At 47.8% G+C, this 22,218-nt stretch overlaps 1 pseudogene; it reads right to left on the bottom strand.

Annotated features, from left to right (window-relative positions):
* The window catches only part of LOC130034480 (non-histone chromosomal protein HMG-14-like), a 60,833-nt pseudogene extending 41,737 nt beyond the window's left edge, over nt 1-19,096 (bottom strand).
* Nucleotides 19,097-22,218: the final 3,122 nt, after the last annotated feature.

The following is a 22,218-nucleotide window of genomic DNA, read 5'->3' as shown; positions in this document are numbered from 1 at the left end:
TCACTGCAGAGCTTAGGCCAGTGCGTAGGGCTTACAGGAAGGCAGGAAATGGAGGAGGAGCAGGGAGGAAGATGATGAGAAGGGACAATGAGAAAACAAAGACAAGGAGGACAAAGGTCTGGGTAAACCTGTGAATAGAGAGTGGTATGGCTTTCCCTTTCCAAACCACAGGCTCACCTGTGAGAAATGAGAGCTCTTTCTAAACCACAAACTCAGAGCTGAGTAGACCAACATCATGGCCCCCACTCCTTGTCAAGAGGGCAGAAGGGTGGGGCTGGGGCGGTGGGAGAGGTGGGGTGGGCTGGGGGCGGGGAGTGGTGTCCCCATAGCATGGGGACACTGCCAGAGGGAGGTTGCCTGGCTGGTGGCTCAACTGCCAATGACGTTGTACATCAGGCTCTTCAGTAAAATAAAATTTACAGAAAACCAAGAGATACAGTGGGTCCCCGATCGCCTCCAATTATGGTGATCCCTAATGACGGAGGGATCGCTGGGGGTGGAAGATCCGTACTGAAAGTTGACTAAAGACCAAAATTGATGGCCTCTCAGTATCTGTATTGCAAAACATCACAGATCCGAGATGTGAGACATGTTGTTACTGTGTTTGGCATATCAAATACGTCACGGGAAGCTTGCCAGGCTATGCCATGTGGGCGAGATACTCGCGGTAGCTTGCTGGGCTCTCCAAGAGGGGCATGCAAGGCAAACGCCCAACTCCAGCCCAATTGCAAAACATAATGCCCCCAAATAGAGAGAGAGTCATTAGGAATGTGCCTGCCACGGAGGCAGGGGTGGGGGTGGAATAGGGTGGGGTGGGGTGGGGTGGAGGAGGCGGGAGGGATACTGGGAACATTAATCACTTAATCACTTAACTTCCCGTTAGTCGTCGATTTGCTCGAGCGGGCGCCAGTAACGTCTCCATTTGTCCCTGTCGCGTGCTAGTGTAGCCCAATGGCATCTGTTCGTTCCGGGAACATGAAGGGCCTCAAACCGATCATTCATGATCTTGACGAAGAAGTCTGACCATCTGGAAGGTGGGCGGCCATGCGGTCTTTTGACATCCCGTGGAATCCAGTCGGTAACAGCTCCAGTCCAGCGGTTGTCTTTAAATCTCATTACGTGACCAGCCCATCTGATTTTCGACACCTTGGCAAATGAGACAGCGTCCCTGATTCTAGATCGTCGACAGATGTCAGAACTCCGGATTTTTTTCTCTCATTTGAGTGAAACGTGATATTCCAAGCATAGCTCTTTCTATTCTTCTTTGGGAGACCTGAATAGTGTTCTCATCTTGTTTGCGTAGGGCCCAGGTCTCTGAGGCATATGTTAATGCAGGAAGAACAGTGGAATCAAAGAGATGTGCCCGGAGCCAGAGGTTCTTCATGCTCTTAGCTATTTCTTCGACGTTCTTGAAGGCGTTCCAAGCCGCTCTCTTCCTTCTGCGCAGCTCGGGTGCCAGGTCATTTGTCATGTTGACCTCTCGACCTAAGTGCACATAGCTGTTGCATTCGGAGATGGTCGTTCCATTGAGAGCGAATGGGGCGTCAGGAACAAGGCTGTTTCTCATAAACATTGTCTTCGTAAGATTCAGCTGTAGTCCTACCTTTCCACACTCACGGTCAAAGTTGGCCAGCATTTGTGCGGCTTGGCTGATGTTTGGTGTTATTAAAACAATGTCATCAGCAAAGCGGAGGTGGTGTAGTTGCCGACCATCTATCTTCACTCCCATTCCTTCCCATTCCAGTCGTCGCCTGATGTTCTCGAGGGTGGCTGTTGGAGTACACGGAGCTTGGGTTTATCAGATTGTACCCATCACAGTGCTCCCGAGTCACTCCCATTACTTTGTCTGTCTGTGACCTCTTCTATGCTCTCTTCCCCAACCAATTTGTAAGGTCTCATCCTGCTTAGACACTGAAGCTGTACTGTAAGTTAATATTTGTCTTTCTCCTCTCCTTATGTCTTTTGAGCAGTTTACTTTAATGCAATGTCCTTTTATATGGATACAGGGAGACAATTAATTAATATGCTCGGTAACTTAGGAATTGATTGGCTTTGAATATTATTCACTCCTGGGCATCTGCCTTCTCAACTTAAGCCTCAGTTGCCCTCACTTCCTAGCACCCCAAGGGCAGGGTCCCGACGTGGGACTGGATGGAACCAGGGCAAGCTGGTAAGTTATGTGCTACCCTGGCATCGCAATGGGCCAGGCCAAGGTGCCACGATTCTTAACTATAAGTTAAGAGTTTGATCATAGGCAAATGATGTCATGATCCAAAAGTAACGACAAGACTAGGGCCCTGCTGCTAGGAATAGGAAAGATATCTGGCCTGAGCACTGCAGTCTGAGATCGAGATGGCCCTAGGAGAGCAATTCTATAAGCTCAAAGTATTTCTTACTGTGTCCATACGAAATGATTAATATTATGTATGCTTATATGTTGGTTGGACAAGGAGAGGAGAAACACGTCCTAGAAGCAGTTTCCTGTGTGTCCTGACTAGCTTGGATGAGACTGCTTTTTTGGAGATGTAGATTCCAAGTTCTAACAGACTGGTCTTTGTTGTGCTAATCTAAGTGCTTGTAGTTTGTGAAAAGGTGAGGCCAGGATTACTGGCCTGCGGATGTAAGGAAACAATGTATGTTTGCCACCGCCTCAATGTTCTTTCTGTAACTCCTTTTGATGACATCATTATATTGCGCCCTTTAGAGGTACTATGATCTATATAAGGGAGATTTCAGGGCTCTCTGGGGGGACACGTGCATCAGAGAACCTGGGAAGATGGGGCTGAGGACAGAAGCGGAGAGAACAAAGGCGCACGTGCTCGAGGATTCCTGAGGCCTCCATGACATACATCTCTTCCATGTAATAAACGGCTACTAAGACCAACTAGCTTGGCCTCGTTTCCTTCCTTCACCTGACCATCGCCATCGACCTTCTTGGAGTGGGGAAACGGCCAGACCGCCGGCCTTTTTATTTTTTGTGTGTTTACACAGGTGGCACTGAAGAGTTTCGGTGAAATGGTATCACCCTGCCGCACCCCTCTCTTGACATCAACAATCACTTATTTGTAGAATGGTGAGATCCTGGTAGTGAATCCGCAATACAGCTCACGGAGGATCCTGATGTATTGGGCTTGAATGCCCTGATTGGCTAGGGCTTCAATGACCGCTTCCATCTCAACAGAATCAAAGGCCTTCTTTAAATCAATGAACATTAAACAGAGAGGCATCTTGAACTCCCGAGAAACCTCAATGAGCTTGGTTATTGTGTGGATATGGTCGATGGTGCTGACACTACTTCCACTACCCAGGGAATTGCGCACAGGAGACCCACCCTACCCAGATAAATACCCCACTGGCAGACTTCCACTCTCGACACTACTTCCACTACCCAGCCATCGCCACACTCCAGGACGCTTTCCGGACCCGCGTGGCAGCTCCGGCCGAGACCCACGCACGACTGAAGACTCACAGAACAAGATAAGCAGAACTCTCTGAGACCTTGGACTCCAGGCTAGGCGGACCCAGGGACAGAGCTTCTCTGCTTGCTCCCACCACCACAGGTGACAAAGGGATTCTAATCAGGAGCCCCACCCTACCCTACCCTGTCTGCTTCCATCAACCACCCAGGGATTGAATTGCGCACAGGAGACCCACCCTACCCAGATAAATACACCACTGGCAGACTTCCACTCTCGACACTACTTCCACTACCCAGCCGTCGCCACACTCCAGGACGCTTTCCGGACACATCATAAGACAGTAAATACCCATCTTCCGGAATTGTCGTACCATATTTGATAGGGTTCAAATATGGTAACACGTACAAGAGTGATTAGAGGTCGCCCCAAAAGCCTCTATCCCTCTTGGAAAGACTGGCAAGCTACCGAGAGTATTCCGCCCGCACGAAAGAGCCTGGCAAGCCATCCGTTGTGTATTCGGTATGCCAAAACCAGTAACTACAACTGGTCTCATTCACCTGACCCTGACGGCTTCACCGACATGGCAGCACTGAGAAGGATGAGAAAGGAGAGGCCGACAAAATCTCAAGGCCGATGTAGGCTGCCACAACGAAGGAAGACAAAAATGATCGTCTGTACTTTCAATGCACGCACGCTAGCTTCAGATGCATCCATCGAGGACCTGATGGTACAAGCGCGAATGATCAAGTACGACATCATTGGTCTGACTGAGACAAGAAGGCACGAATCTCACCATGCCGTTTTCGACACTGGAGAAGAATTGTTCCTCGGAACATGAGATAAAAGAGGTGTTGGAGGCGTTGGTGTCCTTGTCAACACAAACTTGGCCAAGAGCATTGATTCATTCGAATGTCTAACAACCCGAATCGGATGTTTACATTTGAATAGATGTGGCTCACTGCCTGCAGTTTCTATCTTCGTTGTCTATGCACCAACATCTCATTATGATGAAAGAGAAATCGAGAAGTTCTACATGGAGCTAGAGAAGTTCTATAAAGAAGACCACACCTTCTACAAGATCATTGTGGGTGATTTTAATGCCAAGATAGGACTGAGAAGATCAGCTGAAGAACTTCACATCAGGACCCATGGCCTAGAATGGAACGAACAGGGTGAGAGACTGTCTGAGTTCATCATGTCGACCAAGACCATTCATGGTAATTCACAGTTCCAGAGGCAGAATCTAAACGATGGACATGGGAGTCTCCCGGTGGACGATTCCACAACGAAATAGACCACATCATATTCAATCGACAGTTTTGCCTGACGGATGTCGCTGTTGTCCCAAAATTTCGAACGGGATCGGACCACCGCCTCCTTCATGCAAAATTCTACTTCACAGAGCGGGGAGAAAGGGCTGCAAAGTTCAAAAAGAGAACTCCCAGAATGACCACCAACTGGGAACTCTTTGGTACTATTGCTGCAACATGGGAAGATGCCATTGTTCACAACATTGACGAGGAATACGATCGACTGGTTCAGCACATCCATGAATGTGCGAGGAACGCCAAGAGAGAGATAGCCACAAAAAATCGCCTATCTTCGAAAACTCTTGAGTTAATTCGCCAGCGTGGTTTGGCGCATGCCTCAGGCAACCGCAAGCTAACGTCCGAGCTCGCAAAGCAGTGCAGAGATGCGATCAAGGAAGACCTCAAAGAGAGAAGAGCAGAAGTACTGGTAGATGCGGCAGAAGCCGGGAAAAGTATTCGTAACGCCCGCCTGTCCTTCGCCAACTATAAGACCAAGATGACTGCCCTCCGATGTCCTGATGGATCCATCACATCCTCCAGAACGGCAATGGAGAAGATTATCCATGACTTCTACTCAAATCTCTTCGATAGCCATGTCCACTTGCTGACATACCAAATTCCACAGGATGGATATGTCGGTCCCAATGTTCTCCCTTCCGAAATCCAACACGCCATTTCGTCGGTAAAGAAACAAACAGCACCCGGCCCAGACAAGGTCAGACCTGAACACCTGAAGAACCTACCGTCAGTACTCATCAATACACTGGCTCGGCTCTTCACTCGCTACCTGTCTGAATGCAAGGTTCCGTCCCACTGGAAAACCAGCAGGACCGTACTACTGTTCAAGAAGGGAGACATCCATGACATTGGCAACTATTGCCCGATCTGCCTATTGTCTGTCATCTACAAGTTGTTCACTCGAGTCATCCTAAATTGGATTGGCAGAACACTAGATGAAGGACAACCATGCGAGCAAGCAGGGTTCCGCAAAAGAATTCTGGGAACATTGGTGGTGGAAAATGCACTGGGTGGAGGGATGGGTGCTCATCATAAATGTAACCGTGAAAGTTTGTAACTGTATCTCACTGTGATTCAATTTTTTAAAAAAATTGTGATCCCTAAGTAGAGCCAAGAGTAAGCACCCTCCCCCTCCCACAAAGCAAGATTTTCCTATCCCTGCCACCCTTCGTCTTCTCCAGGGCAGGAGCCTCTGGCCTCTGAGCCCGCATGCCGTGCCCTCCCCTTCTCTCCTCCCCTCCTCCCCTCCTCCCTCTCTCCTCCCCCTCCCAGCCAGACAAGGTTCTGCCCCTCCCCCCAGGTTCTGCACTTCTGGGGGAAGTACTGAAGTACTGCCAACCCCACCACTCCCCGGAGGTTCTGCCCCTGCCTGCACTAAGCCCTGCTTCCTGGGCGCGCGTGTTGCACCTCGGATTGGGGAATGTAGCTGTCGCCCGCGCCCTGGGGATTTCCCCGGGGCCTGGGACTCAGGCGAGGATCCAGAGGTGATAGGGGACGCTGAGGGGAACTGCGGACCTGACAAGAACGCAAAATCTTCTGACAGGCCTCTAGGCTGCTGACTCCAACCTCGGAGTTTCCAAATTCCGTTCCTCCGTGCACCCCCCAAGAGGTGCCGCAACCTGGAAATACTTGCAGTGTCCTCCCAGGGATGGGGCTGGGTGTGTGTGTATGTGTGTGTGTGTTCTGTGTCTATGAGTGTGTGCGCCCGTGTGCGTGTGTGTGCAGGTGTGTGTGTGTGCGTGCGTGTGCGTGTGTATGTCTGAGTGTGTGTATATGTGCATGTGTGTGTATGAGTGCGTGTGCGTGTGCATGCGTGTGCATGTATGTGTGTGGGTGTCTGTGTGCGCGTGCGCATGCGCACACGCAGCAGCCCAGCATGGCTGCTGCCTCCAACTCTCCTGATCTAGGGTCTGATATGGTGATGCGTTCAGGTGAAGATCCTGCAGGAACACTTCCATTCTGTCTTCCCTCAGTCCAACCCGTACCCTGAACTCTTTCCTCCAGAGTGAATGGCAGAGAATAGGAGCAGCCCGGCTTGCGTTCCTGCCCTGGAGCCCCTTGCTAGGAATAAGTTCACAGAGCAAGCGGTAAGCAGCGCAGGGCAAGGAGTGCTCACAAGGACAAATGCTCTGCCCTGGCGGCTGTGTTGAAACATCTGTAAGTCAGCCTGACTTCGCTGGAGCGATAGCAGAGCGGGTCGGGGGTTTGCCTTGCACGCGGCCAACTGGGCCAAGCCAGGTTCGATTCCTCTGCCCCTCTCGGAGAGCCCAGCAAGCTACCCAGAGTATCTCAACCACATGGCAAAGCCTGGCAAGCTAACCGTGATATGCCAAACACAGTAACAAGTCTCACAAAGGAGGTGTTACTGGGCACAAGCAAATCGATGAACAACGGGAGGACAGTGACAGTGACAATTTTATTTAGTCCCTAGGAACTGACAAAGTTGGGTTTCGGGTATACAATGTTTCAGCACAGAATTCTTCACCTCATTTCCTTCCCTCCCCCGGGTTCACTTCCTTCCACCCTTTGCTGGCCTCCCACCCATAAGTGGGCCTCTGCCCTGTGGTTTCCCAGTGAGTTCCTGAGCGGTTGCATGCATAACACTTTAACACCTTTCACCCCGCTGCTCCTCCTGGTTGGACACTCTCCCCCACCCTAGTTGATGTCCCCTCCCTTTCCTGTCCCCCAGGCCCTCCAAGTGGTCTAAAGAAGAGACCACAGGTGGCCATAAAGGAGCAGGGCAGCGGACAGGCGAGAAACAAAGCATCACTAGGTCCCACTCTGTACCGCAGGAGCAACTTTTTAGGAGCAGGACAAGCAGAGCCTGTGCTGGCCAGAGCTCAGACCTCTCAGTGCCCTCCCGGCTGCCCCCTCAGGCCAGCCCTGCGCTTGAGCCCGTGACAGTCTCATCCTTTCTGTCTTGTCTGGGGAGTGATTTGGGGCTGTAATCTGAGGAACCAATTGTTAGAGAGCTTCACTCAGCCACAGGATGTAAATAACCCAAGTCAGTACCAGGTTCCAAACAGCAAAACTCATTCTTACACTCCTGGGAAGTGTAGCAACCACTGTGAAGAGGAAACGCAGAGATTGCGGGAGGAAAACTTAGTTGGGGACCCTGAAACTGTCTATACACATAGGTGTGTACATGCATATACTTACATATGTTTATCTACATATATTCAAATGTACAGGGGACTGCTACACATCTCAAATTTGATAGCATGGTTACCTAATGTTACCACAAATAGCTTTTTCTTTTGTAAAAGGCAAAAAAGAATTCTATTCTGGTCACTCCTTCCACTCCCTCATTCTTCCTTCATGCTTCCACAAATATGCAAAAACCCAGTAAATTTTCATGCTTTTCTTCTGAGGTGGGCTGGAGCGATAGCACAGCGGGTAGGGCGTCCGCCTTACAAGCGGCCAACATGGCCGACCCGAGTTCGATTCCTCCGCCCCTCTCGGAGAGCCCGGCAAGCTACCGAGAGTATTCGATATGCCAGACACAGTAACAACAAAGTCTCCAATGGAGACGTTACTGGGCCCGCTCGAGCAAATCGACGATCAACGGGAGGGCCTTTACCTTTACCTTTACCTTTCTTCTGAGGTTAACCATCTTTGAAAATTTAGGGTTGTAGAAACAATATGGGGGTGAGGCACTGGCCTTGTACTTGGCTGACCCAGGTTCCAACTCAGGCACTCCCTATGGTCCCTAGATCACTGCCAGAAGTGATCCCTGGGCACAGAGTCAAGAAAGAGTAAGCCCTGAACACAGATGACGGTGATCCTCCCCTCAACTAAATGTAAACCACCCCTCTTCCTGAAAAGCAAAAAAGGAAAATGTGACTCAGCCCAAACCTCACAGTCTAGTTGACTGGATGTCAGATCTGTGAGTTCACATTCCCTCCTCCAAAAGGCAGAAACAGGTGCAGAGAGATAGTTAAGTGTGTGCATTGCAGTGGGAGTCCCAAGTGTGATACTCAGCACCACGTGGTCCCCCAGCACCATCATTAGTGACCCCTGAGGACTTACCAAGGATTAGCCCCAAGACTGCTGGGTGTCAGTCAAGGACAGCAGCAGCAACAGGAGCAGTGACATGAAGAAACAAAACACAGGCCTGGGGATGAAGGGGCGCTGATGAGTCACTGGGGAGGGACCCTGTCAGGAGTCAGGGCGGCCTCCTTAGGCCTCTGCCCTGCCCAGGAGAGGTTCCAGGTAGGGCCCGCAGGAGCGGTGGCCACAGTAGTAGGCCAGTGACAGACTTGCTTTGAAGTCCAGGTGAGGAAGAAGCCAACCAGAGTAACCTGCAAGGTTCATAGAACTCTGGCCCCCAAGAATGAGCAGACATCAGTCTAATGAAGTATTCAGGCGCTTTGAGGTGATGCCAGTCTGACGGTGTGCCTCTCTCTGTGCCCTCGCTCCCTTACACGGCCCTCTCTCAGGGGCACTTGGGCCCTGTTCTAAGAGCCATATCCTGGCTATGATGAATAAGGCTGATATGAACATAACGGTGCAAATGATCTTGTTAAAATTGTATTCATAGCTATTAGATAAAGGAGTGGTATTCGGGGGCTGGAGAAATAGTACAGCAGGTAGGGTGTTTGCCTTGCACACGGCCAAGCCGGGTTCAATGCCCGGCACTCCATATGGTCTCCCAAGCACAGCCAGGAGTTATTCCTGTGTGCAGAGCCAGCAGTAACCCCTGAGCATTGCTAGGTGTGACCCAAAAAGAAAAGAAAATAAAAAGGAGTGATATTGCTTGATTCTTTGGAATTTCTATTTTAGTTTTGTTGGGTGCAAGGTTTGTTTGTGGAGATTCCCTTTCCTTATAAAAATGATGTTGGCATATTTGAATATTGCAAAATACTCTCTTGTTTTTATGCCACTTATGCCTGGCACCCACTTTTGCCCCAGGTTCCCTAGAGGTATTTAGCAAGAGGGAAAGAAGTTTCCCAGGCTGTCTGGCATTCACCCTTCATTGATAACTTGGGCCTGGGAGGCTGTGGGGATCAGTGTCCCTGTCGGTGTCCCAGAGATGCCCCTGGTCTGTATCCTGCTTCAGTGGGCATCCTCAGAGCTGCCAACATCACACTTGCTCAGGCAGTTGGTTCAAGAACCTTTGAGAAAGGCCTTGAGGTGAGCTACCTGAGTGGGGTTCAGGGATGACACCACTGTGCCTCGGGGAACCCCTCTCAGCACGTGCAGAGGGTGTGGGGTGTCTGGGCGATTCCTTCTGCAGGGGAAGCTTCCTCACCTCTCAGAACTTCACCAACATTTCTTACTCTTACAACCTGTTGTGGATTTGGCTTTGCCCACGGAGTCCTTGGTGCTCTGAAGCAAGACAGAGGTCAGGACAGGAAGTGGTTGATAGGGAGAGGTCTGGGTCCTGGGCCCTGGGGGGGGTGAGTGCCAGAGGACAGTGATTGTCCTGTGGCCTGTGGTTGCTTTGCATTTCAGGGCCTGGATGGGCCCTGGGGCACTTGCCTGCCTTGTGTCAAGGGTTCTGTGCCCTGCAATTCCATGCTGGGATGCAGGAAGAGTGTGGGCAGGCCGGGCACAGTCAACAGGCCTTTACTGGAGATTATTGAAAACCAAATAGCCTCAGGGAACCCCTCCCAGCATGTGCAGAGGGTGTGGGGTTGCTAGGAGACACCTCCAGCTGGGGAACCTCCCTCACCTCTCAGAATGTCACTTGGCCAGGAAGTTTCTTCCCAGGGGAAGTGTGTGGCTGTGAATGTCTCAGGGCCACCAGGAGAAAAAACTTCTTTTTTTTTTCCTGCTTTTTTGGGGGTCACACCCAGCAATGCCCAGGGGTTCCTCCTGGGTCTACTCTCAGGAGTTACTCCTAGTGGTGCTCGGGGATCATATGGGATGCCAGGGATTGAGCCCAGGTTGGTCGCATGCAAGGTATATGCCCTACCTACTATGCTATCACTCTGGCCCTGCCACCAGAAAAACTTGTTCCCCCCTCACCCCTCTCATGGTCTCAGGGTCTCTGCACCTGGGCTGGGGGTGCTGGTAGGGATCAAAGGGGGGTTAAAAAAATCCTTGAGGAGTGGGAGAGATTCCACAGGCCTAGAGAGAAGGGAGAGAAGGAGATTGTGCCTCACTCCAGGGACCCTCCAGGGACCCCAGTACTCAACCCCTGCCCCACACATACACACACACTGCACACTCCTCTTTACATTTATGCTTTACATTCATGCCACAAAGCAAAATTTAGGATCCTGATCCTACAGTTTCCAACAATGTGTTCACAGGCTGAAATTCATACTACCTTGCTAACAATATATTTATACAGGATCCATAGTAAGCATAGTATCTCATGACACAGTATCTGTGGTCCAAAATTATTGTGGGGTTGGGAATTAGCTTAAAGGTTTGGAGCACATGATGGCATTCCAGAGGTCGGTATTCAATCTCAGACGCCATGTGGACTTCTGAGCATTGTACTTGGACAATCCCTGGGCACTACCAGGGGTGACCCAAGTTCCAGATATATTGTGTACCTTTAAGTAAAGAATAAGAAAAGTGGCTGAGAAATAAATGTGGTTAAAGATGTTCAGTTCACAAGTAAATGTACATGTAAGGAAACTTAAGTATGCATGAGCGTGCATCTGAGTCTAGCAGAGCGTACAGATTCAGTGGACAGGAGTGACTTGGAGCTGGTGGGTCAGGCGGAAAGTGAGCTGGAGAAACTGTCCAGAATGAGGCTGATGGAAGACATGACTCAGTGGGGCCTGGGAATCAGAATCAGGTGTGACGAAGTCCCAGGGTTATGCCTTAATCAGAGGTGACCATGGAGGAGTGGGGCTGAGCTACCATCTATGTTGGATCCTGACACACCTGAGCTGTATCAGGAATGATGGGAATTCAGGGACTGTCTCACAGAGTTGACAGAAAAGATCTCTGCCTGCAGCCTCTCCCAGGTGAGAGGAACCAGGGGCCACATGCTCTCGCAGGAGCTTTAGAATCAGGATGGAACAGTCACTGCACCTTGACTCCTGAGCTCAAGGACCTGGGGCTGAAGTTGTTATGTAGATAAGGAGGAAGGGATAGTCAAATCTGCTGGACACAGGGTGGGACAAATGCAGTGTGGGGCTTGGAGTAGGGTCAGTGTAGCCCAGAAGAACTGACACAGGATTCCTCAGTCACTGAAACAGACGTGAGTTTCTTTTCTGATGACAGAGATTTTGCTATCCAGCTCCAGAGAGTATGGTCTCCAACAACTGTTCCTTAGCTGGGGTTCCATTTCCATCTCCTGCTGTTCATCTTCACCATGAAGACTTTCCATCCTAGCAAATGTTCTCACCTCTAGGAGATGTGGATGGCCTAACTGATGTAGCATCTCATGCACTTGATTCCTTTGTCCTCCCCTCCCTACCTCCTTTTTTTTGCCTTTTCCCTTCTTGGTGCTGTTGGAAATTTTTCAATTAGATTTCCTACTACTTGAACGGGTTGAAGCAAGAGCACAGCGGGTAGGGCATTTGCCTTGCACATGGCCGTCCTGGATTCCTCTGCCTCTCTTGGAGAGCCCAGCAAGCTACGGAGAGTGTCTTGCCCACATGGCAAAGCCTGGAAAGCTACCCGTGACGAATTCAATATGCCAAAAACAGTGACAACAAGTCTCACAATTTGTTTTGAGAAGTTACTGGTGCCCTAGCAAATGAACAATGGGAGGACAGTGCTACAGTGCTACTACTTGAACAACAAAAAATTCAACATTTTTGGCCTGAGGCATATCCTTCAGCAGTAGAGTCACACCATGCTTTTGAGCTCAGCAGCTAAGTGTGAACCCCCTAGAGAACACCACAACTCAGGTGTGTTAGCATTACAATCAAGTGTTTGATTCATTCAACAAAGCAATAACAAAAGGAAAGGGTGGAGAATAAAAAGGCCATGTTCATCTTTGTGGAAATCAGATTATGTCCCTGCAGCATGACCTTGTTCACTGAGAATGGTGTCACCAGTAAAACCTGCTGTGAATCTGTGGAACCTGAGGATACCATGTTCTCATCAAATCTTACCTAATTTGAAAAAAGCAAAATCTCTGTGCTGTTTTTTATTTTTCAAATTGTATGAAAACATCATTATATTGTATGTTTTAGATTAGTTATATTATGTTTAGATATATTATGTTTCAGTTGTAATATTAATAAAATTTTTAAGCTATTTCAGTCAAGATTAAGGTAGTGTTGTTCACACTTTCTCCATATTATATAGTAAATATACTTCTAAATCTTGTAAGTTTTCCTGTAGAAATGGAATTTAAGGATGATTTGTGAATTGACAATCTAGACTTTATTCGCTTCTCTCTAACATTATCCTGATACTCCGTGTGGCAAAAGGAAGCACAAGAATACAAAATCTTGGGCCAGAAAGATACTACAGAGATTAGAGATTAAGGTGCTTGTGTGTGACTACAGCCTTGAAAATTATTTGATTCCCAGAACTGCAATCAGTCCAGAAGATACAATAGTCCTCAGTATATGTGCATCCAGTAGGGACACACTAAATATACCAAACTCTCATATACAGACCTCAACGAAATAGCTGTAGGGACTCTCAACACACTACTTATAAAAACAGACTACACATTAACAGGAAAACAATGATAGTAAAGTATTTTAAAAGATATGTACAGAAACTTCCATCCTCAGAGTAAATCACATGTATATCATCTCAAGTTCACTTGGGGCTTTCTCAGCAAAAGGTAATACATAGGACAATCCAATAGCACTGTATCACTGTCGTCTCGTTGTTCATCGATTTGCTCAAGCAGGCACCAATAACATCTCTATTGTGAGACTTGTTACTGTTTTTGGCATATCCAATATGCCACAGGTAGCTTGCCAGGTTCTGCCATGCAAGAGAATAATCCAATAAGCTTAATAAATATTAAACATGGGCCAGAGAGATCAGTGGGCAGGGTGCTTGCCTTGCATGAGGCTGACTGCTTTCCATGCATGGCATTTCATCGGTTCCCAGAGCCCCTCCAAGAGTGATTCCTGAGCAGATAGCCAGGAGTAAATCCTGAGTACCACTAGGTGTGGCCCCCAAACAAATAAAGTTAAGACTAAAATAATATTGAACATTTAAAGAAAATTCACAATGGTAGAAGACTAAAAATCAGCAGCCAGAAAGAAAATGGAAAAAACATCAAGCAAGTGGCAACTTAAAGACATGCTTCTAAATAACAGTTAAGTCAAGGAAGGTATCAAATGAAAAATAAAACTACCGGTAGAATAATGAAATCAAAGACACAAGGTATCACCATCTATGGATTGCAGTAAAAAAGCAAGAGTAAGGGGAAGCTTATCCTAAGACAGGCCTACATATGACAATCACAATCATCCTGTTGTTCATAGATTGCCTCGAGCAGGCACCAGTAATGTCTTCTTCTTTCTAGCCCTCAGATTGTAGAAGAGCCACATTCAATGCTCTTTCAGGGCTAGGAGAATGAGACCTATCATTGTTACTGGTATTTAGCATATTGAGTACAACATGGGAAGTTTCCCAGACTCTGCCCTTCGGGCAGGATACTTTCGGTCGCCTACAGGGTTCTCCAAAGTAAAAATGAGGTAATAAGATGTCACGCAGCCACATTTGCTTCCAGGATCTGGGTATTATAGTCTCTGGGTCTTGGCCGTTGATGGGACCACCTGGCGCCGGCAGCAGCTGGTGGGTGTAACACCTACCTACTGGAAGATGGGGGAAATGGGTGTAGAAGGCCCAGTCCAGATCCAAGCAGGCTTGGAGATCTCAGCCCGAGACCCATATGCCTGGGTTCCTCTGCCAGTTCCTTCATGCATGAGGCTTGTTCGGACGTGTGGAGAGTGGTCTCAGGATGGCTGTGGCTGGTTCTGGAGGTCTTTGGCTGCCGGGGCTCTGCTCAGGGCGGGGAGGGAAACTCAACCCGCCCCCTCCAAGGGGCCCTGGTGAGGAGAGCCAGGCGCTGGGGCAGGAGAACTGCTCTGGGTTCCGCCTTTTATCTCCTTGGTGGGGCTGGGGGGAATGAGAGCTGCATGGCGCAGGACAAGTCACTGCAACACCCGACAACGGAGCAGAAGCGAGATCATGGAGCTGGAGAGGATCGTGAGCACAGCCCTCCTCGCCTTTGTCCAGATGCACCTCCCAGAGGCTGACCTCAGTGGCTTAGATGAGGTCATCTTCTCCTATGTGCTCAGGGTCCTGGAGGACTTGGGCCCCTGCCATCAGAGAAGAACTTCCACATGGAAGCCTAATGACTCTAGTCCAGGGGTCCTCTCCAAATCTCATTACATGTCCAGTCCATCTGATTTTCGATGCCTTGGCAAAGGAGACAGAGTCCCTGGTCCCTGATTCTTGACTCTTAGAGGGAGGTCTGAACTCAGGATTCTTTCTCTCATTTGAGTGAAACGTGATACTCCAAGCATAGCTCTTTCAATTCCTCTTTGGGAGACGGGAATTTCTTTTGTAAAAGGAAAAAAAAGTGTCTGTCCTGGTCACTTCTTCCAGTCTTCATTCTGCTTTCGTGCATCCCAAAATATGAAAAAAAAAAAAACAGCAAATTTTCATGCTTTTCTCCTGAGGTTAACCATCTTTGAAAATTTAATCTTTAGGGCTGCAGAAATAATATAGGGGTAAGGCATTGACCTTGTACGAGGCTGACCCAGGTTTCATCTCAGGCACCCTCTGTGGTTCCTAGAGCAGTGTCAGGAATAATCCCTGGGCCCAGTCAGGAGTAAGCCCTGAACACAGCTGGCTGTGACCCTTCCTCACCAAACAATCAAATCAAACTCCTCAAAAGCAGAAAAGGAAAATGTGACTCAGCACAAACCTCACAGTATAGTTTATTGGATGTCAGATCCATGCGTTCACATTCCCTCCTCCAAAAGGCAGGAAACAGGTACAGAGATGGTTAAGTGTATGCTTTGTCCTGATGGGGGGCCTAGAACCCCTAGCCCTGAAGGGAGCCAAGCCTGGAATCCCCCCCCCCCCACCCTACCCCCCAGCGCTACGTGGATGCTGCGACCGGCTCTGACGTGCTTGGGCGTGGCTCACAGTCGCAGCGCCTGGACAGCTGGGGAAACCCGCGAGGGACAGGCAGCGGAGAGGGGGAAAGGTGCCCACGGCGTCGGAGCGGCACTTCGGCCGCGGGTCCCCGCGAGCCCAGGGATGTGGCCGCCTCCAGCCGCGCTGCTCTGAGCCGGGAGACGCCTCGGGAGGCGATGTGGCCGGCACATCCCAGACTCATAAACAACCTCGGACCCTAGCAACTTGCTAAGGAGATAGAGATGGCCCTGGACTTTGCAATAGGCGGTTTCCTCTGGGTTGCTCCAGATGGGGGTAGGTGCCCATCCCTCCACCCACCCCCTAGGAACTCTGGCCATTTTTAGAAGTCAGCAATAAGGTCCAGGTACAAGTGGCAGTGGCACCAAACTCCAGGCCTGGCAAACTACCCATCACGTATTCAATATGCCAAACACAGTAACAAGTCTCAAAAAAAAAAAAATGGAGCCGTTACTGGACCCGCTCAAGCAAAACAATGAACAACTGGAGGACAGTGTGAATTGTGAAGCCGTAGAAAATTTATCTCCCAAAAATAAATTGCCAACTTTTTTAAGAGTACCATTGTTTTGTCCAAGACCTCCTTGCCATTTGTTATTATTTTTAAATATATTTTCTTATACAAAGATATCAGAATGAGGGGCCCCACCGCCGGCCGGGTCCCCGCCCCCCCCCACCCCTCCGTCGTACTGCGCGTCCGCAGGTGCCGCCTGTGAGATGCTCACAGGCTAACGGGGGAAGAGGGGGTTGTCGCGTTGTTCATGACCCTGAAGCGCAGCCGCTCTCTGGACCCCCGCTCCGCGGTTCTCTCCCGGGGCTGGAAATGAGCAGCGGGAGCCAGGCGCAGCGCCTGCGGGCGGCCGCTCAGTCCCTGAGTGCGCGTGTCCTTGCAGGCGGCGGCCCTCGAGGGCCCGGGCTGCAAAGGGTCTAGCTAAACCCCGGACACTTGCCCAAGCCACAGGGTCTGGCCTGAGTGAAGAAACCGGGCAGAGAGCCAGGGGAGCGGGGAGCGTGGGGAGGGGGCCGGGAAGGCCCACGCCCCTTGCCGCGGCCCGCAGCGTCCGCCCTACGCTTGTGCCCCACCTCCTCATGAGTGGACGGATGCTTCCTAGAAACAGAAACCATGCACAGGGGTTCCTCCTGGCTCTGCACTCAGGAATCACCCCCTGGCGGTGCTCAGGGAACCATATGGGATGCTGGGACTCGAATCCGGTGGGCCACGTGCCAGGCAAACGCCGTCCCCGCTGTGCTATTGCTCATAACGATGTTTTGAACGAATGAACCCAGGTGTTGGCAAGGGTTTCCAAAGGATCTTTTGTAAAAAAGCAAGCCATACAACACTATCTGAAGGTAGTACATCCACACAATTGCTTATCAATAGAAAGAAATAAAATGTTCCAAAACAACATCAACAACAAAAAGATATCAGAATGATTCTTTCTTCAGATAAAATGGAAGGAACTACTTGTCTCTAAATTGTAAGTCAGTCATTAAGTTATTGCGTCGGGGCTGAAGCCATAGCACAGTGGATAGGGTGTTTGCCTTGCACGCAGCTGACCTGGGTTCGATTCCCTGCATCCCATATGGTGGTCCCTTGAGCACCTCCAGGAGTAATTACTGAGTGCAGAGCCAGGAATAACCCCTGAACTTCCCCGAGTGTGACCCAGAAAGAAAAAAAAATAATGAGTAGCTACATATAACTTCTGGAACACCCAGAAATTTGCAGAACGTCAGTCTATGGTTTCCATATCACTACTTATATTAAATATGAAGAAGATTGAGCATCTTTAAAGTTACAGTTCTTCTCATGAAATAAAAATACGTCTGATTCCCTATATAGGAGAAAGTATTATAAAATTACGTAGAATTCTAAGATCTTCCGTATTTATTTCCCCTCACCCCCTCTACCAAATGAGAATTCTGAAAGTTTGACTTTTGCCACGTCTTGTCTCACAATGCACTTATTTAATATATGTTATTTAATATATTGCCACAAACAATATTTCTTCACCCTTTTTTTCATTTTCTTAAAGCCACAGCTAAATTTGACTTAAGATCTGGCATGACATAGTTATTTCAATAATAAAATTTTTATTTAGTAGAGAGACTTAGCTACAGTTGAGCTTGAAAAAACTGGTTACTGAATTATTTTCCCAGTGAACACCAAACAGGACACTTTAGAAGCTTGTATTTTTTTTTTCTTTCCTAAGTTTTTCTTGGTTGGTTTGAGAATCAGTACGCAGACATTTCAATTTGTGCACAATTTTCAATGTACATACCAAGAATCAGAAAAAGGGAGTTGTGATTCCTTTCTAAGTGGTGTCCAGTGACCACTGACTTTCCACCCTACAATTTAGAGACACATTTTTTGACCTGGTTATCAAGTACCAGTATCTTCAAATGAATGTTCAGCTGTTACATCATAATTCCTACGAATTCACAATTTAGTATCATGTATTCTACAAACGCAAATCGCAAATTCTTTTATTTTGCACAGCACGGGAACAAAATTACTAGGGAAACTAGATAACCAGGACCAATGATAGGACACTGAACTCGTGAAATTCTGACAGGGAAAGCCAGGAGCAAGGAGTGGTTTTCTTGAGGAAACATTTCTACCAAACTCAGCACAGGGACAGAGTAACCGAAAATGCTGATACCTCTTAATGCACGCCTGGAACTCCAAACCGCAATTCCACGTGGTTTGCAGACATAGGCTATAAAAACTGCCCTCCACCTTTGGAATGTTGACACCCCACGCATCAAAGTTTCCCATATTCAATAATCCCACTATTTTCTGGTTGTACCCAAAAATAAACAACCAGCACCTCTTAAAAAAAAGCATTTACACTTACAAAATGGGATGAGGCGGGATTCCCTCCTTCTTCAAAATGTTTCTAGAGCTACTAAAAAACTTGCATTTACAAAAGGGTTGATAAGAATATTCCTCTGGATTGTACAAGAAGGGAGACAGGCGCACTGGTGCATGTGGAACCCGGCATCTCTCAGAAGTGCCTTCTCTCTCCTGTGGCGTCAGAGGCGGGACTCTCCTGGGGCTTGGTCTCTCTGTTCTCAGCAGGCAGGTCTTCCTTCCATTCCGGGTAACCACGTCAGCCCGCTTCCCTTCGGTTCCCTGCTTCCCGTTTTCTTGCTCTTTCTTGTCTGAAGATTTATCCTTCGCTGCAGCGTTTTTGGGCTTCGCCTCCACTTTGGCAGGCACGGGTTTAGGGGACAGCCTGGCCGATCTCCTCTTGGGCCCCTCTTTAGCCGCACCCTCGACATGCTCACCTTCCTCTTGGGCATCTTGGCGCCCACGCCTCCGCCCTCCACTGAGCTGCGTTGCCGCGCCCTCCAGGGGAGCTGAAGCTTGTATTTTTAAGTCCCTTTCTCTTCCTCCTCCCTTTGATTCAGTTAAGGCAGAGTATAAGTAAATGCATCAAAAGTCCTGAGGCTGGAGGCTTTTTAAGGATCAGAGGAGTGAGAAAGTCTTCAGACTTTTTCATGGGACTCTTATAGGAAGCTCTAATACCTATTTGTTAACATAGATTTCAACTTATTAATCTTTTAAATTTAATACATATGCATCCATTCCAATGAATTCTCTAAGCTTTTACCAAAACACAATGCTATGGCTTCAGGTTACAACATTTGGGTCTGAAATAACCTAATATTTACTTTGGCTAAGCAGCTTTAGAAATTTAAGTTATCAAATATCCCAGAGACCAAATATGCTTCGATTGTTTAACATGTTGGTTTAATCATTTGTCTCTCAACCTACTTATCTTGATTTGTAAATTGTTCGTCTGGGGACTGTTTCAGCTCCTTATGTATGAATCTGGGCAGAAACAGAGACATATTTTCCACTGTACTAAATTAACTCAACAATTGTTACTGGAGAAGTTGGGATGACAAGTTCAGGAATGATGTGAAAAAAGAGTGCAGATTCTATGCTAGCTGAACAGAAGGCATTGCAAAGGCAAGTGACAATAGAGTCCTGTTTTCAGTATAATGGGAGACGCATGCTGAAAGTAGACTATAGACCAAACATGATTGCCATTCAATGTCTCTTTTGCAAACCACAATACCCAAAAAGAGAGAGAACAGGGGCTGGAGCAATAGCACAGCAGGTAGGGCATTTGCCTTGCCTAGGTTCAATTCCCAGCATCCCATATGGTCCCCCCCACCCCCCTGAGCACCGCCAGGAGTAATTCCTGAGTGCATGAACAGGAGTAACTCCTGTGCATCGCCAGGTGTGACCCAAAAAAGCAAAGAGAGAGAGAGAGAGGGAGAGAGAGAGAGAGAGAGAGAGAGAGAGAGAGAGAACAAAAGGGAATGCCCTGCCACAGAGTTAGAGTGGGATGGGGGGGGGATGGTGGGAGGGAGGGATACTGGGACCCTTGGTGGTGGAAAATGGGCAATGGTGGAGGGATGGGTATTCGATCATTGTATAATTGAAATCCAAGCACAAAAATTTGTAAGTCTACAACTGTACCTATGGTGTTTCACTAATAATTTTTTTTTAAAAAAATGATGCTGAGAGTCAAAAAAAAAGAGAGAGATAAGTAGGACTAACTCTTTGGTTGTCCATTTGCCTCCTTCATGTCTCTCTCTATCATGTAGCTCTTCAACAGCAGTTGCTGCCCAGATGTTAGATAAGCAAGTTAAGGATTATGGTTAGCATAATCCTTAAATTAGCATAATCGATTAAGGAGAAGAAATATGTTAGCATAATCAGTTAAGTTAGAATAATCAGTTAAGTAGCATAATCAGTTAACTAGGAGAAATATGGGATGGCCTGGATGCTATTACTAGAGAGAAACAGGCCTGGCATGCGTGAATGCTGTAGGATTGGATGAAAACAATGGTGACCAAGATATGTACAGTTGGTGGGGATTGGGAGGTTAGGCATAAGGGAATATTTGTCAGAGTGAATGACAGAGTTAGCTATGTGGTTTTATTCCTTGTAAAAGTGAAAGCTTTAGGCTTGTGAATTTAAACTGAGCTGGAGTTTTGAGGGATAGAACAAAAGTTAAGAGTGAGGGAAAAATACAAAGAATTTGAAAAAAACAAGTTGGACTGGTTAGTATTTTGGGGTTTTCTTAGCAGAGTTGGGCAGTTTCATTTAAGTTTAATGTTTGTCAAGACAAGGCCTCCATTAACCCAAGCTCTGCATACTGTCACTGTTGATATTGAATTGAATTTTTTCATCAGGAAAAATGATCTGGACATGTAAAGTGGCATGGATGGAGGCCAGCGGTTGAGAATGGCAGAGGAAAAGACAGAACAGGCCTGTGGGGTTCTATTCCATCGAAAGGTGACACAGGAGCAAGATCAGGTTCTGGAAATCCAAGGACACCAACCCAGAAATTAGCATGTTGCTGCTGGGATGAGTTTCAACTCTCACTGCCTGTTTGATGTTGTGGAGAGAGGGTGTCAACTTTGAACTTGATGTGTCACTTGGAATAAGGAGTATTGCAAGGGAGGAAATTTCAACTTGTGAAAATTTTAGCAGAGGTTTGGGGAGGAATTTGCTGATAGCCCAATGGCAAATCCCTTCACTTTGTGAAATTTACTCCAGGAAGCACATTCACAGGCCGAATCATTGGTGTTTTGCAGGATCAAGAAAGATTTTAAAAAATAAATAAATCTTGGAAGAGAACAACAAGCTGTAGAGATACTTCCAGACACTGCACCAGGCTGAGCCTCATCTGGGTCAGCCCGGAGGGGAACGAGTTGACCACCCACCCCAACAAAGCCAGGGGAGCCATAAATTTTCAGAACCCAAATCACCGCCGTGCCCACAGATGATCTCCAGAGGCTCAGGAGAAGCCTCACGCATGAGACCGAGTCTGCTAGAAAAACCCAGGTGTGCAGAGTTTATGACCAAAATCTTCAGACTCTCAAGGAGTTGGAAATGGGAAACCTCCCCCATCCCTCTTTTCTTCCAGGAGCCTGGCAGTCACGCAGGGAACTGCCTTTGGTGTCATATAAGCTCATGAACCGCCTTGATCCAGAGATCATAGATAAATCTCAGTAGAAGCAACAGATTTCAGAGAAGCCTCTGGATCCCAGAGTCACCATCCAGTTAAAACTTAAATTCCAGCTCTATCACTATATTTAAAATTTTAGAATTCCTGGAGTATAACATCTCATACTCTGCACCACTGATATACCAAGAGTAGCACACCACACTTGATGTGGGATGTAAAGCAGAAGACAACAGATCTGGATCAAAATATTTGCTGTAAGAATATATATTAGCACAGAAGGCTCAACCTGTAAAAACATATTAGTAATCGCTTATAAAAGGGCTTAATGGCTCCAAGGTGAAATACAATAATCTTCACACACTTTCTCTAAGGAATCTTCTTTGAATTATTTTTAGTGAAGTATTCATAAAAAGCAATACGAAATAAAGTTTTTAG

This window comes from Sorex fumeus, unplaced genomic scaffold, assembly GCF_029834395.1.
Source record: "Sorex fumeus unplaced genomic scaffold, SorFum_2.1 ptg000061l, whole genome shotgun sequence".
Lineage (NCBI taxonomy): Eukaryota > Metazoa > Chordata > Mammalia > Eulipotyphla > Soricidae > Sorex > Sorex fumeus.
This window is presented reverse-complemented; position numbering and strand designations above follow the sequence as displayed.